General features: G+C 37.2%; 1 long non-coding RNA gene across 1 annotated transcript in view; it reads right to left on the reverse strand.

The window, feature by feature from the left end:
* LOC309958612 overlaps window positions 1–12,682 on the reverse strand; it is a 32,973-nt gene extending 20,291 nt beyond the window's left edge. The window contains exon 1 of the long non-coding RNA XR_014326036.1: window positions 12,558–12,682. This is a non-coding gene — a long non-coding RNA (uncharacterized lncRNA). The remainder of the gene's footprint in view (window positions 1–12,557) is intronic.
* Window positions 12,683–14,217: the final 1,535 nt, after the last annotated feature.

The raw sequence follows: 14,217 nt of genomic DNA on the forward strand, positions 1-14,217 counted from the left end.
GAATCACCTACTCACTTAACTAGCTTAACTCACTTAACTTGCTTACATTTTATCAATCTCTTATCCTGGCTTTAAATCCACAAGACAACGTTTGTGTCAGAAGATTCTTCACTGCAGTAAAGTTAATGAAAATGCATGCAATTAGCATTTATTGAGTGTCTTACATCCAATAAATGTTTTTTGAATCTATTTACAAAATGGGTGTGGACATCAATAGATCTAAATACACGAGGAGGAAGTTTAAAGCGTTACTGACTCAGTGACCAATAACATCTACTTTCCCTCAAGCGGTCCTGGAAATAAATCTGACTTGTCTGATTCCCACCGCCACCCCAAAGCCAAGTCAATATTACTTGGGACCAGAAAATGCCCTGTGTGTAAAGGAATTGATCCTTAGAGATCACTGTAAAAAGGAACACCAATATTTTGATGAAAAACCCAACCTGTTATCCCCACCTGTCTACCCTACTTTTCACTATCTTCTTCCTGGTCACAGGCTCTGACCCAGTGCCACATGAGAGTCACACATTTCCGAGCATGGAAAGTACAGCATATGCTCTGTCTCCATCATCCTCTCACTCTCCCTTTTCTCCCTCCTTCTGCCTCCTCCCCTCCCTTCTCTCTGTCATCTCCAGAGCCATCATTATCATCACTACTATTTTGAAACACTCAAGCAATGCCAGGCACAGTCTACGTGCTTTATATGCATCATCTCAACATTAGTCACTTTGTCACAAACACTCTATTGTTGCAGAGGGCAGACAGCAGAAGCAAGAACTATAATCCTGCAGCCTGTGGAACAAAAACCACATTCACAGAAAGATAGACAAGATGAAAAGGCAGAGGGCTATGTACCAGATGATGGAACAAGATAAAACCACAGAAAAACAACTAAATGAAGTTGAGATATGAAACCTCCCAGAAAAAGAATTCAGAATAATAATAATAGTGAAGATGATCCAGGACCTCGGAAAAAGAATGGAGGCAAAGATAGAGAAGATGCAAGAAATGTTTAACAAAGACCCGGAAGAATTAAAGAACAAACACCTAGAAGAATTAAAGAACAAACAAATAGAGATGAACAATACAATAACTGAAATGAAAAATACACTAAAAGGAAACAATAGAATGATTAAGGCAGAAGAACAGATAAGTGACCTGGAAGACAGAATTGTGGAATTCACTGCCATGGAACAGAATAAAGAAAAGGAATGAAAAGAAATTAAGACAGCCTAAGAGACCTCTGGGACAACATTAAATGCAACAACATTCACATTATAGGGGTCCCAGAAGGAGAAGAGAGAGAGAAAGGACCCGAGAAAATATTTGAAGAGATTATAGTCGAAAACTTCCCTAACATGGGAAAGGAAATAGCCACCCAAGTCCAGGAAGTGCAGAGAGTCCCATACAGGATAAACCCAAGGAGAAACACACCAAGACACATAGTAATCAAATTGGCAAAAATTAAAGACAAAGAAAAATTATTGAAAGCAGCAAGGGAAAAATGACAAATAACATACAAGCAAACTCCCATAAGGTTAACAGCTGATTTCTAAGCAGAAACTCTATAAGCCAGAAGGGAGTGGCATGATATACTTAAAGTGAACAAAGGGAAGAACCTACAACCAAGATTACTCTACTCGGCAAGGATCACATTCAGATTCAACAGAGAAGTCAAAAGCTTTACAGACAAGCAAAAGCTAAGAGAATTCAGCACCACCAAACCAGCTCTACAACAAATGCTAAAGGAATTTTTCTAAGTGGGAAACACAAGAGAAGAAAAGGACCTACAAAAACAAACCCATAGCAATTAAGAAAATGGTCATAGGAACATACATATCGATAATTACCTTAAAAGTGTATGGATTAAATGCTCCACCGAAAACACACAGGCTTGCTGAATGGATACGAAAACAAGACCCATATATATGCTGTCTACAAGAGACCCACTTCAAACCTAGGGACACATGCAGACTGAAAGTGAGGGGATGGAAAAAGATATTCCATGCAAATGGAAATCAAAAGAAAGCTAGAGTAGCAATATTCATATCAGATAAAAGTACACTTTAAAATAAAGAATGTTACAAGAGACAAGGAAGGATACTACATAATGATCAAGGGATCAATCCAAAAGAAGATATAACAATTATATATGCACCCAACATAGGAGCACCTCAATACATAAGGCAACTGCTAACAGCTATAAAAGAGGAAATTGACAGTAACACAATAATAGTGGGGGACTTTAACACCTCACTTACACCAATGGACAGATCATCCAAAATGAAAATAAATAAGGAAAGAGAAGCTTTAAATAACACAATAGACCAGATAGATTTAATTGATATTTATAGGACATTCCTTCCAAAAACAGCAGATTACACTTTCTTCTGAAGCACGCATGGAACATTCTCCAGGATAGATCACATCTCGGGTCACAAATCAAGCCTCAGTAAATTTAAGAAAATTGAAATCATATCAAGCCTCTTTTCTGACCACAATGCTATAAGATTACAGATGAATTACAGGGAAAAAAACATAAAAAATACAAACACATGGAGGCTAAACAATACATTACTAAATAACCAAGAGATCACTGAAGAAATCAAAGAGGAAATCAAAAAATATCTAGAGATAAATGACATTGAAAACACGACGATCCAAAACCTATAGGATGCAACAAAAGCAGTTCTAAGAGGGAAGTTTATAGCTATACAAGCCTACCTCAAGAAACAAGAAAAATCTCAAATAAACAATCTAACCTTACACCTAAGAAACTAGAGAAAGAAGAACAAACAAAACCCAAAGTTAGCAGAAGGAAAGAAATCATAAAGATCAGAGCAGAAAAAAATGAAATAGAAACAAAGACAACAATAACAAGATCAATAAAACAAAAAGTTGGTTCTTCAGAAGACAAACAAAATTGCTAAACCAATTACCAGACTCATCAAAAAAAAGACGGAGAGGACTCAAATCAATAAAATTAGAAATGAAAAAGGAGAAGTTACAACAGGCACCACAGAAATACAAAGCATCCTAAGAGACTACTACAAGCAACTCTATGCCAATAAAATGGACAACCTGGAAGAAATGGACAAATTCTTAGAAAGGTATAACCTTCCAAGACTGAACCAGGAAGAAATAGAAAATATGAATAGACCAATCACAAGTAATGAAATTGAAACTGTGATTAAAAAATCTTCCAACAAACAAAAGTCCAGGACCAGATGGCTTCACAGGTGAATTCTATCCAACATTTAGAGAAGAGCTAACACCCATTCTTCTCAAAGTCTTCCAAAAAATGGCAGAGGAAGGAACACTCACAAACTCATTCTATGAGGCCACCATCACGCTGATACCAAAACCAGACAAAGATACTACAAAAAAAGAAAATTACAGACCAATATCACTGATGAATACAGATGCAAAAATCCTCAACAAAATACTAGCAAACATAATCCAACAACATATGAAAAAGATCATACACCATGATCAAGTGGGATTTATCCCAGGGATGCAAGGATTCTTCAGTATATGCAAACCAATCAATGTGATACACCATATTAACAAATTGAAGAAGAAAAACCATATGATCATCTCAATAGATTCAGAAAAGCTTTTGACAAAATTCAACACCTATTTATGATAAAAACTCTCCAGAAAGTGGGCATAGAGGGAACATACCTCAACATAATAAAGGCCATATATGACAAACCCACAGCAAACATCATTCTCAATGGTGAAAAACTGAAAGCACTTCCTCTAAGATCAGGAACAAGACAAGGATGTCCAGTCTCACCACTATTATTCAACATAGTTTTGGAAGTCCTAGCCACGGCAATCAGAGAAGAAAAAGAAATAAACGGAATACAAACTGGAAAAGACGAAGTAAAACTGTCACTGTTTGCAGATGTCATGATACTATACAAAGAGAATCCTAAGGATGCCACCAGAAAACTCCTAGAGCTAATCAAAGAATTTGGTAAAGTTTCAGGATACAAAATTAATGCACAGAAATCTCTTGCATTCCTATACACTAATGATGAAAAATCTGAAAGAGAAATTAAGGAAACAGTCTCATTTACCATTGCAACAAAAAGAATAAAATACCTAGGAATAAACCTATGTAGGGAGACAAAAGACCTCTATGCAGAAAACTATAAGACACTGATGAAAGAAATTAAAGATGATACAAACAGATGGAGAGATATACCATGTTCTTGGATTGGAAGAATCAATACTGTGGAAATGACTCTACTACCCAAAGCAATCTACAGATTCAATGCAATCCCTATCAAATTACCAATGGCATTTTTTACAGAACTAGAACAAAAAATCTTAAAATTTGTATGGAGACACAAAAGATCCCGAATAGCCAAAACAGTCTTGAGGGAAAAAAACGGAGCTGGAGGAATCAGACTCCCTGACTTCAGACTATACTACAAAGCTACAGTAATCAAGACAATATGGTACTGGCACAAAAACAGAAACATGATCAATGGAACAAGACAGAAAGCCCAGAGATAAACCCATGCACCTATGGTCAACTAATCTATGACAAAGGAGGCAGGGATATACAGTGGAGAAAAGGCAGTCTCTTCAGTAAGTGGTGCTGGGAAAACTGGACAGCTATATGTAAAAGAATGAAATTAGAACACTCCCTAACACCATACACAAAAATAAACTCAAAATTGATTAGAGACCTAAATGTAAGACCAGACACTATAAAACTCTTAGACGAAAACATGGGAAGAACACTCTTTGACATAAGTCACAGCAAGATCTTTTTTGATCCACCTCCTAGACAAATGGAAATAAAAACAAAAATAAACAAATAGAACCTAATGAAACTTCAAAGCTTTTGCATAGCAAAGGAAACCATAAACAAGACGAAAAGACAACCCTCAGAATGGGAGAAAATATTTGCAAATGAATCAATGGACAGAGGATTAATCTCCAAAATATATAAACAGCTCATGCAGCTCAATATTAAGAAAATAAACAGCCCAATCCAAAAATGGGCAGAAGACCTAAATAGACATTTCTCCAAAGAAGACATACAGATGGACAAGAAGCACATGAAAAGCTGTTCAACATCACTAATTATTAGAGAAATACAAATCAGAACTACAGTGAGGTATCACCTCACACTGGTTAGAATGGGCATCATCAGAAAATCTACAAACAACAAATGCTGGAGAGGGTGTGGAGAAAAGGGAACCCTCTTGCACTGTTAGTGGGAATGTAAATTGATACAGCCTCTATGGAGAACAGTATGGAGGTTCCTTAAAAAACTAAAAATAGAATTACCATATGATCCAGCAATCCCACTGCTGGGCATATACCCAGAGAAAACCATAATTCAAAAAGACACATGCACCCCAACCTTCATTGGAGCACTATTTAGAATAGCCAGGTCATGGAAGCAACCTAAATGCCCATCGACAGATGAATGGATAAAGAAGATGTGGTACATGTATACAATGGAATATTACTCAGCCATAAAAAGGAACGAAATTGGGTCATTTGTCGAGACATGGGTAGATCTAGAGACTTTCATACAGAGTGAGGTAAATCAGAAAGAGAAAAACAAATATCATATAGTAACACATATGTGTGGAACCTAATAAAATGATACAGATGAACCAGTTTTCAAGGGAGAAATAGAGACACAGATGTAGAGAACAATCATATGGGCACCAAGGGGGAAAGTGGTGGCAAGGGGGTGGTGGTGTGATGAATTGGGAGATTGGGATTGAGATATATACACTAATATGTGTAAAATGGATAACTAATAAGAACCTGCTGTATAAAAAAAATAAATAAAATTCTAAAATTAATTAAAAAACAACCTCCCCCAAAACCCACTCTTTTGTTGAGGATATCAACTAAGAAAATAAGCCTACATTATTTTTACTGTAATTAGAAGGTGAATCTTAAGTGGATTATCTTAACACTATTAAAACAAACCAGTGGTTCACAACTGGAGGTGATTTTATACACTCCTCCAACCCAAGGACATTTGTCAATATCTGGAGACGTTTTTGGTTGTCATAATTTGGGGTGGGGGATGCTATTGGTGTCTAGCTGGGTGAGGCCAGGGGTGCTGCTAAACATTCTGGAATACACAAAACAGCCCCCCACATCAAAGAATTATCTGGCTCAAAATGTCAAGAGTGCTGAGGTTGATAAGCTCTAAGATAAACTAATTTTTTATAGGGTTTGGACACAATGCACCATTAAGAAAATCTTAGGTTACCATGGACTCTTTTACATCAAATTATACAATTTTTAAAACATCATCAATTTTTCCACCTTGCTGCAATCATCAGAACTACATTTCAAAGCATTTAAAACAAGTCAAAATTCTTTATATCTCCATAAACTGAAGAGCAAAAACAGTAGGTCTTTAGCATTATTAAAAAATATAATTTTGTTAATTAAAAAATGTTACTAGCTCAATGAACAATGGCTTCTTTTATTTAAAAAAAAACTGGAAAAATATCATTGTTTTGTAACTTTTTCTGTTTAACCTTCCATCTTGCTATCAAGCACTAAACTGAACCTGTTTACTATCCTTTAAGATGAAACACTTATTTCTCATCTTCTCTTTAATCAAAGGGCCTTTTCATCATTGTAAAGGCAGGATTAAAAGAAAAGTTTTAAAACCCTCTGTTTCAGGCAAAGAACAACAACAATATCAGCCAACAATAACAAGAACCAAAAAAGCCAATCATTTTCTTTCATTTCTGGTATTTTTTTTAAAGATTTTTTTTATGTGGACCAGTTTTAAAGTCTTTATTGAATTTGTTACAATATTCTTCTGTTTCATGTTTTGATTTTTGGGCCGCAAGGCATGTGGGATCTTAGCTCCCCGAGCAGGGATTGAACCTGTACTCCCTGCACTGGAAGGTGAAGTCCCAACCACTGGACTGCCAGGGAAGTCCCTCATTTCTGGTACTTAAGCTCATATTCGTCGATCTAACTTATTCTGTGGAACATTTTTCTTATTCTGTATCTTAAATAGTGTCAGTTTTCCCCTGGCTTTCCTAAAAAGCTTCATTTCCCCCAAAGTTTATATTATCCTGCTTTCCCGAAAAGCTTATATTGTCTTCTAAAATTCATCTCTATACCCATAGTCCGAGTCCCACTTCTTTTTTTTTTTTTTTTTGCGGTACGCTGGCCTCTCACTGTTGTGGCCTCTCCCGTTGCGGAGCACAGGCTCTGGACGCGCAGGCTCAGCGGCCATGGCTCACGGGCCCAGCCGCTCCGCGGCATGTGGGATCTTCCCGGACTGGGGCACAAACCTGCATCCCCTGCATCAGCAGGCGGACTCTCAACTACTGCGCCACCAGGGAAGCCCCCGAGTCCCACTTCTTGATGGCTTTCACACTTGAGATTCCTTCAGGTGTACAGCCAGCTCTGGGCTTAGCCAAATTGGCTTCGATTTTATAATACATGCCCAAAATTGCCTGGAGAAATATTGGTGCCCGGAACGAAATCCAAGCATTACTTATTTTTAAATTCCATAATCCTTTTCATTTAAGCACTCCTCTTCCTCTCCCTTCATCCCTGTTTCCAAATTAAATCAGCTTTCAAGTTAGGGCTCATTTTAGAGCCACAAAGTCTTGTTTATCCTAGAAACTTGGCCGGCAGGTTTTGAATTCTGAACAGTATGCCCTACTTAAGAGGGGAGTTTAGGGGAAGAGAAAATAGCTTTTCCAGAAACATGTCGCTAAAATTTTTACCAATCTACTTTTAAAATTTGGAATGATTTCTTCCTTCCTTAGTTTCCAAGAAAGCCAGGTTGAAGGCCATTGTTGCTTGATGACTTCCAAAAGCAGCACTGTCCTATGTGTGTAAACAGGTTGTTTCTTACTAAAGACCTTCATCCTCTATCTAGTCCTCAGTATCTCCTGCCTTTGTCCATTCATCAGTAGTTTATATTATTTCTTGAAGGAAATGGTGATCAGATACTTGTACTGTAATAATTGAAAATACAAGTCAGCTCTAAAGAGATTGATGATTTCCTTCTTGGCGTTCTGCTTGTGATTATAGTTGACATTTCCAAGGAAATATTGGATCCTTGTATTTGGCAGTGGTCCCCAATTGTAAACTTGCTCCAGATGTGATTGAAGTAATCAGGGTGATTTAACAACAAAAAGTACAAATATGAGCATAACTTTCCCACTTTCCCCACAACTATTTTGCTTAATATAAATAAATATTTGGAGTAAGACAAAGAAATCTATTCACCAAGGTACAAGTTAGGCTCTCTTCTCACATTAAACCCAAGCATGAAATATCACCATTTAACTATTATTTCTCCCATAAAGATTTTTTTAAACTTCTTCCATTTAGAGTTTGGAAATCAAATGCCTAAACATAGCTTCTGCCTGTCCTAATTACATCTGCCTTCACAGCAACTACATTCTTCATTTAATCACCTTGCTATTAATTCTAATCCTCTAATAAAAGACTCTTTCTTGGGGTTGCATCCTGATATTCCTAAAGTCCAGATTTTTTCTTAAGACTTTTTCTCTGTGTTTTCTTTTCTTAGTTCCCCAAATGGAGAAAACTAAAGAACTTATTGTCTTGTAATAATCTCTTCTCTATCAAGAAAAAATTCCTAAGAAGCCACATCTTCAAAGAACATGTCATCTCTTCCCAAGCCCCTTAATTTCTGTCCTATTTTCTATATCTTTATTTCTCTGCAGTGCCGTCTTGGAATATCTTCCAATTTGCTTTCCAGCTCATCAGTTTTCTCTCCATCTATATCTAATTGCTGTTTAACCTATATATTTCAGGTTTTAGTTCAACCATATTTGTCATTTTTAGAAGTTCTATTTATTTTTCAAATCTGCCTCTTCTTTGAAAAATTAGTACCTTGCTATTTTCTTAGGGTTTCAAATCTTTCTTTCAAGCCTTTAATTATTTTTACAATACCTGTTTTTTTAAGACATATTTTTAGTTAAGACGTATGTTGTTGAAGTTGAAGTTCAACAACTGAAGTTCCTGGGCTTTCCTACCCCTGTTGCAGTGCCTGCTGGTTCTTGCTGGTGGTAGATGGCTTCCAGGGCCACCCCAACACATAACTCCAGGAGCTTTGTTCTCATCACCGTGCATGTGCCCCTGCTGTGTGCAACACACAACCTAGGCAGGCACCTGTGGTGGGCCTAATGGGGTCTGCCTTGTTTGATACATTTCTACTGGTAAATTATCTTTAGTAGGGATATTTTTTCCTGTGGGAACCCCATAGAAGTTGCTTTCCGGTTTCACATTATTTCTGTCAAGCATTCCAAGAGTATTATCAGGGATCTATTTTTTATATTATTTCTCACCTTGGGGGTTTCTGGACCATTCAGGTGGTATCAGTTCAACCCTCAGATCTGTGCAAGGTGAAAGACAGTTTCAGTTTCTTGGAAGGCTTCTCAGGAAACAGACTCAAGCTTCCTTTCATTTCCTTGAGTTGGTAGATTTCTTTCTCTCTTGTCATTCTTACACTGTTAGACAATACACTTCTGTTGTTTAAGCCACCCAGTTAGTGGTACTTTTGTTATGGCAGCTCTAGTAAATTAATACATTACTATTAGTCCAGAATTGAAAACAACCCAAGTGTCTATCAAGTGGTAAAAGGATAAACATATAATGGTACATCTGTACTGTGGAATACTACTCAGTAGTAAAAAGGAATGAACTTCTGATACATGAAGCAACATGAATGATCTCAAAAGCATTCATGCCAATTGATATAAGCCAAAAACAAAAGGCTGTGTGTCACATATTTTCACTTTTATGACATTCTTGAAAAGGCAAATCTACAGGGACAAAAATCAGATCAGTGGTTGCCAACAGCCAATGAAAAGGAAAAAGGGATTAACCACAAAAGGGCACAAGGGGACTTTTGGGGAGCAAAGGAAATATTCTATATTTTGATTGTAGTGTTGGATACATAACAATATATTTGTCAAAACTCACACATAAAAGAGTAAATTTTATCGTATGTAAATTATACTTCTATACTTTAGACTTTTTTTTAAGTCTAAAATCTTTTTAAAATTGAGGTATAGTTGATTTACTATATTATATAAGTTTCAGGTGTACAACATAGTGATTCACACTCAGTAGCTTGACTTTTAAAAATTAAATTATATTGCAAAAAAATACGAAGATGAAAACCACAGTATCATGTAATCTCATCACCTAAATATAATCACTATGAACATTTTGCTATATATGTCTAGCTTTTATATATAAAAATAGGTTTATAAACTTATGTTCACATTGTATATACAGTTTTATAATTTATTTATTTCATTTAATAAAATATTGTAAATACTAATATTCTTCTGAAACTTTATTTCTGACTGTTCTACTTTATGGTATATGCTTTTTTTCAACCAATTCTCTATTGTTGAAAATTAAGGCTTTCCCTGCAGTGTTTTGCTGTTATAAACAATGCTTCAATCAATATCTTTAAAACTTAGTTGTTATACACATTTAGAAAAATGGAATAATAATGTTTATTAAACAACAATTATAAAGGTATCATATGATATACTGATATAAAGCTACTGGTTTAAAGTTGATCTGTTTCGTATATATCCCCATTGCTCTACACTTTTAAGCACTGTCTTCTTCCTGAGAGGAATTTAGAGAGGCTGAATAGCACAGTGGAAATTACATGGGTGCTGGAATCAGGGCACCTTAGTTTGTGCCCCCGCTCTGCCTCTTTGTGACTGAGTGATCAGCATGCACACTAGCTTTCCCATCTGTAAAGAATCCTATGTGGTCCACACTGTTGGTTGGCTAACCAGATTTCCTTGCCAAAATGCTTCACTCTTGCTCACCTTCACTATAGATGACCTGGAAAAGCTAAATAGTTGCTTTTCCACTCTCCTTTGCAGCAAGGATGGCTGAGTGACACAGTTCTGGCCAATGAAAGGTCCTTTGGGAAAGTTTTTGTTTTTCTAATAAAAGCAAAGATGTTCCTGGTACCTGCTCCTTTCCTTACTCCTTCTTCCAGACTTAAACACCAATGTGATGCCTGGAGCAACTGTTACATTATGAGGGTGAGAGGCCAGCATTCTTATCAGAATGGTGAAGTGGGAGGTAGAAGGAACATGTGTCCTTGATGACACTGTTGGGCCCCACACCAGTTTCAGAATGCCACGACCCAGCCTCTCGTTAAATGAGAAAAACAACCTCCATCTATTTAGGCCAAGTTTCCTGTTACATGTAGATAAAAGGATCCTAACTGACATATATTGTTGTGAAGGACAAATGAGGTGTGTATGGGATTGCGCTTTGGAAAATGGGAACCAACATAAACATTTCAGATACTAGTTGCTGGTCAATTAAATATAGAATTAATAGCATACAGACTGTCTTTATTTGGGATCTTTTTTCTCTCTCTAAGCCTCTCATTCATCAAAAGTTTATATTACATTTCTTATACTCTTTCAACCTTTTTTTCAGTTATTTACTACTGATTGATTATTTTCAGAAACTTTTTATGATTAAACCAAAGTATACTGTGCATTGCAATTTTTGGAAAAGAAATAAAATTAGTTGCCTTATTCAGTGAAATGAGTGTTGTACCAAACAGTACCATACCTATATCATTAAAAGTAAGATTATGAATTCCATTGTCAGATGAATGGATAAAAAAGATGTGGTACATATATACAATGGAATACTACTCAGCCATAAAAAAGAGTGAAATAACACCATTTGCAGCAATGTGGATGGACCTGGAGATTATCAAACTAAGTGAAGTCAGTCAGAGAAAGACAAATACCATATGATATCACTTGTATGTGGAATCTAAAGTATGACACAAGTGAACCTATCTACAAAACAGAAACAGGCTCACAGACATAGAGAACAGACTTGTGGTTGCCAAGGGAGAGGCGGTTGGGGGAAGAAAGGACTGGGAGTTTGGGATTAGCAGATGCGAACTAGTATATATAGGATGGATAAACAACAAGGTCCTACTGTATAGCACAGGGACCTATATTCAATGTCCTGTGATAAACCATAATGGAAAAGAAGATGAAAAAGAATGTATATATATAAAGCTGAATCACTTTGCTGTACAGTAGAAATTAACACAACAGTGTAGATCAACCATACCTCACTACAATAAATTAAAAAAAGAAAAGAATTCCACTGTCAAAAGCAAAGATCCTGATTGCCAGCATCATCTCAATCCCACCAGTTGAGTCAAACCTCTTTAGGAGGGTGGTGCCGCCAAACAGTCCTAAACTATTGCTCCGAGAACATCATTTCCTGAGCTAGGAATTCTCATTCCACTTCCTTAGATGAGAAGTGTTGGAAACAAATGCTGATTATGATTTGAGGATGTAGAGCTCCACATTTATCATCATTCTTTACAGGGTGTTTAAAGAGAAAAGATGAAGACTTTGAACAAGTCTGTAGCCACAGAGGCTCAGCTTTCTCACTTTAATATGGGATTGCGGTCAAGGTATTTATCTACCTACCCTGAGGGATATCATTAAGTGTCACAGTAATGTAAATAAAGTCTTGGTACTTACTGGGTGCTCCTTAAACAGAAGCTTGGCTTGCATACCAGGAAAGGCAGCTACCTCTGCATTCCTGAACATCGCAGCTCAGATCCCCTTTATTTAAATCACCCTCATTGGGTGATCTTGGACAAAGCCTCACATTTCTCATCTGTAAAATACAATAATAATAGTACCTACTTTATAAGCGTGTTGTGAAAGATTAGTGACGTAATCCTGCTAAAGTGCTTAGCATGGTCCCTGGCACACGGCTATGTTTAATAACTGTCAGCTGTTATTATCATCAGTACTTACCCTTCTGCTCTGTTGGCGCTTTCGCTTTAGCGTATAAACACATCAAGTTTCCTTCCATCTTAAACTAAAGTAATAGACCTTAGATATTACCTCTTATTTTTTTTCGCCTGTCCTGTTATTTCTTCTCTGTTCATATCCCCCACCTTGCCCCTAGCCACATACACAGAGCCTAGGTGAAGGCAGAGTCAGTCCCGCCTACCTGACCACGGCCCAGGGCCAGGGCAAGCACGGCACAGGGGAAAGACAGGAGGTTAACAGCCAGAGGGTCATCGCTCTGAAGCTCCACAACTTTCTAGGTGTGTTTACCTTGGGCAAATTTCTTGTCATCTCTGAATGTCAGTTGCCTCGCCAATAAGTTGGGGATGTGAACATCTGCCTTGCAGGACTGCATGCAGTGAGGTTAAAACAGATAATGCAAAACAAAACAAAAGAAAAAAGGGACTTCCCAGAGGTCTAGTGGGTAAGACTCCGTGCTTCCAACATGAGAGGTGCGGGTTTGATCCCCGGTCAGGGAACTAAGATCCCACATGCTGCACAGCATGGCCCATACAACAAAACAAAAACAAAAAAACAAAAACAGATAATGCACGTAAAGTACACAGCACAATGTCTGGAACATAGCAGGCACTCAATGAGTGGTGATATAATTATTACCTAAAATATAAAGCGCATTATAACTTGCAATCTATATCCATAGATATAGAGCAGAAGGAAGGAAAGAACCCAGCTAAGACAGAGGAGAAGCAATCAGAGGGGCACAGGAGACGCAGGGAAGATCAGTGTTGCTACAAGAGTGAAGCAATATTCCAGAAGGAGTGCAGAATCAATATTAAATGCTGTAATGATAGAAAAGAATGTAAAATGTTTAAAAAAGGAAGAAAAGCAAAGTTATATTTAACTTGGCTGTGCTATGTTCTTAGTTTTATTTTTTCTTTGTTTTTGTTTTTAGCAGATTTACCTTTTTATTCAGTCTTCCTGGTGTTAATAGTAAAATCATTCTGACTTCCCTGACCACAGGCTAGCTAGATTTTGTGGAAAAGTTGCCTGAGAGATTGGGAGCTTGTTTAGGAAGCTCACTGGACCTGAAATACAGCTACAGATAACCTGCAAGACACATAATTCCCAGCAGGATGCTCAGGGGTCTTTGACATAAGGTCCTTTCCTGATTTGCCGCATTCGATATTTTTTCACTTTTACATAGGGCAAAAAGCCACAGGAAGATAGCTCTTACTTTTGCGTCCCCCTCCTCCCTCCCCGGAACATTGGATATAACCTAGCAGCACTGGGTTTTTAAAGGACAAACTGTTCTCCCTTAAACCCAAACTGCCAACTTTAAATGAATGTGTGTGTCTGCCTCCATGGCATTCTTTCATCATTC

The sequence above is a fragment of the Leucopleurus acutus genome, assembly GCF_964270905.1.
Source record: "Leucopleurus acutus genome assembly, chromosome: 2".
Lineage (NCBI taxonomy): Eukaryota > Metazoa > Chordata > Mammalia > Artiodactyla > Delphinidae > Leucopleurus > Leucopleurus acutus.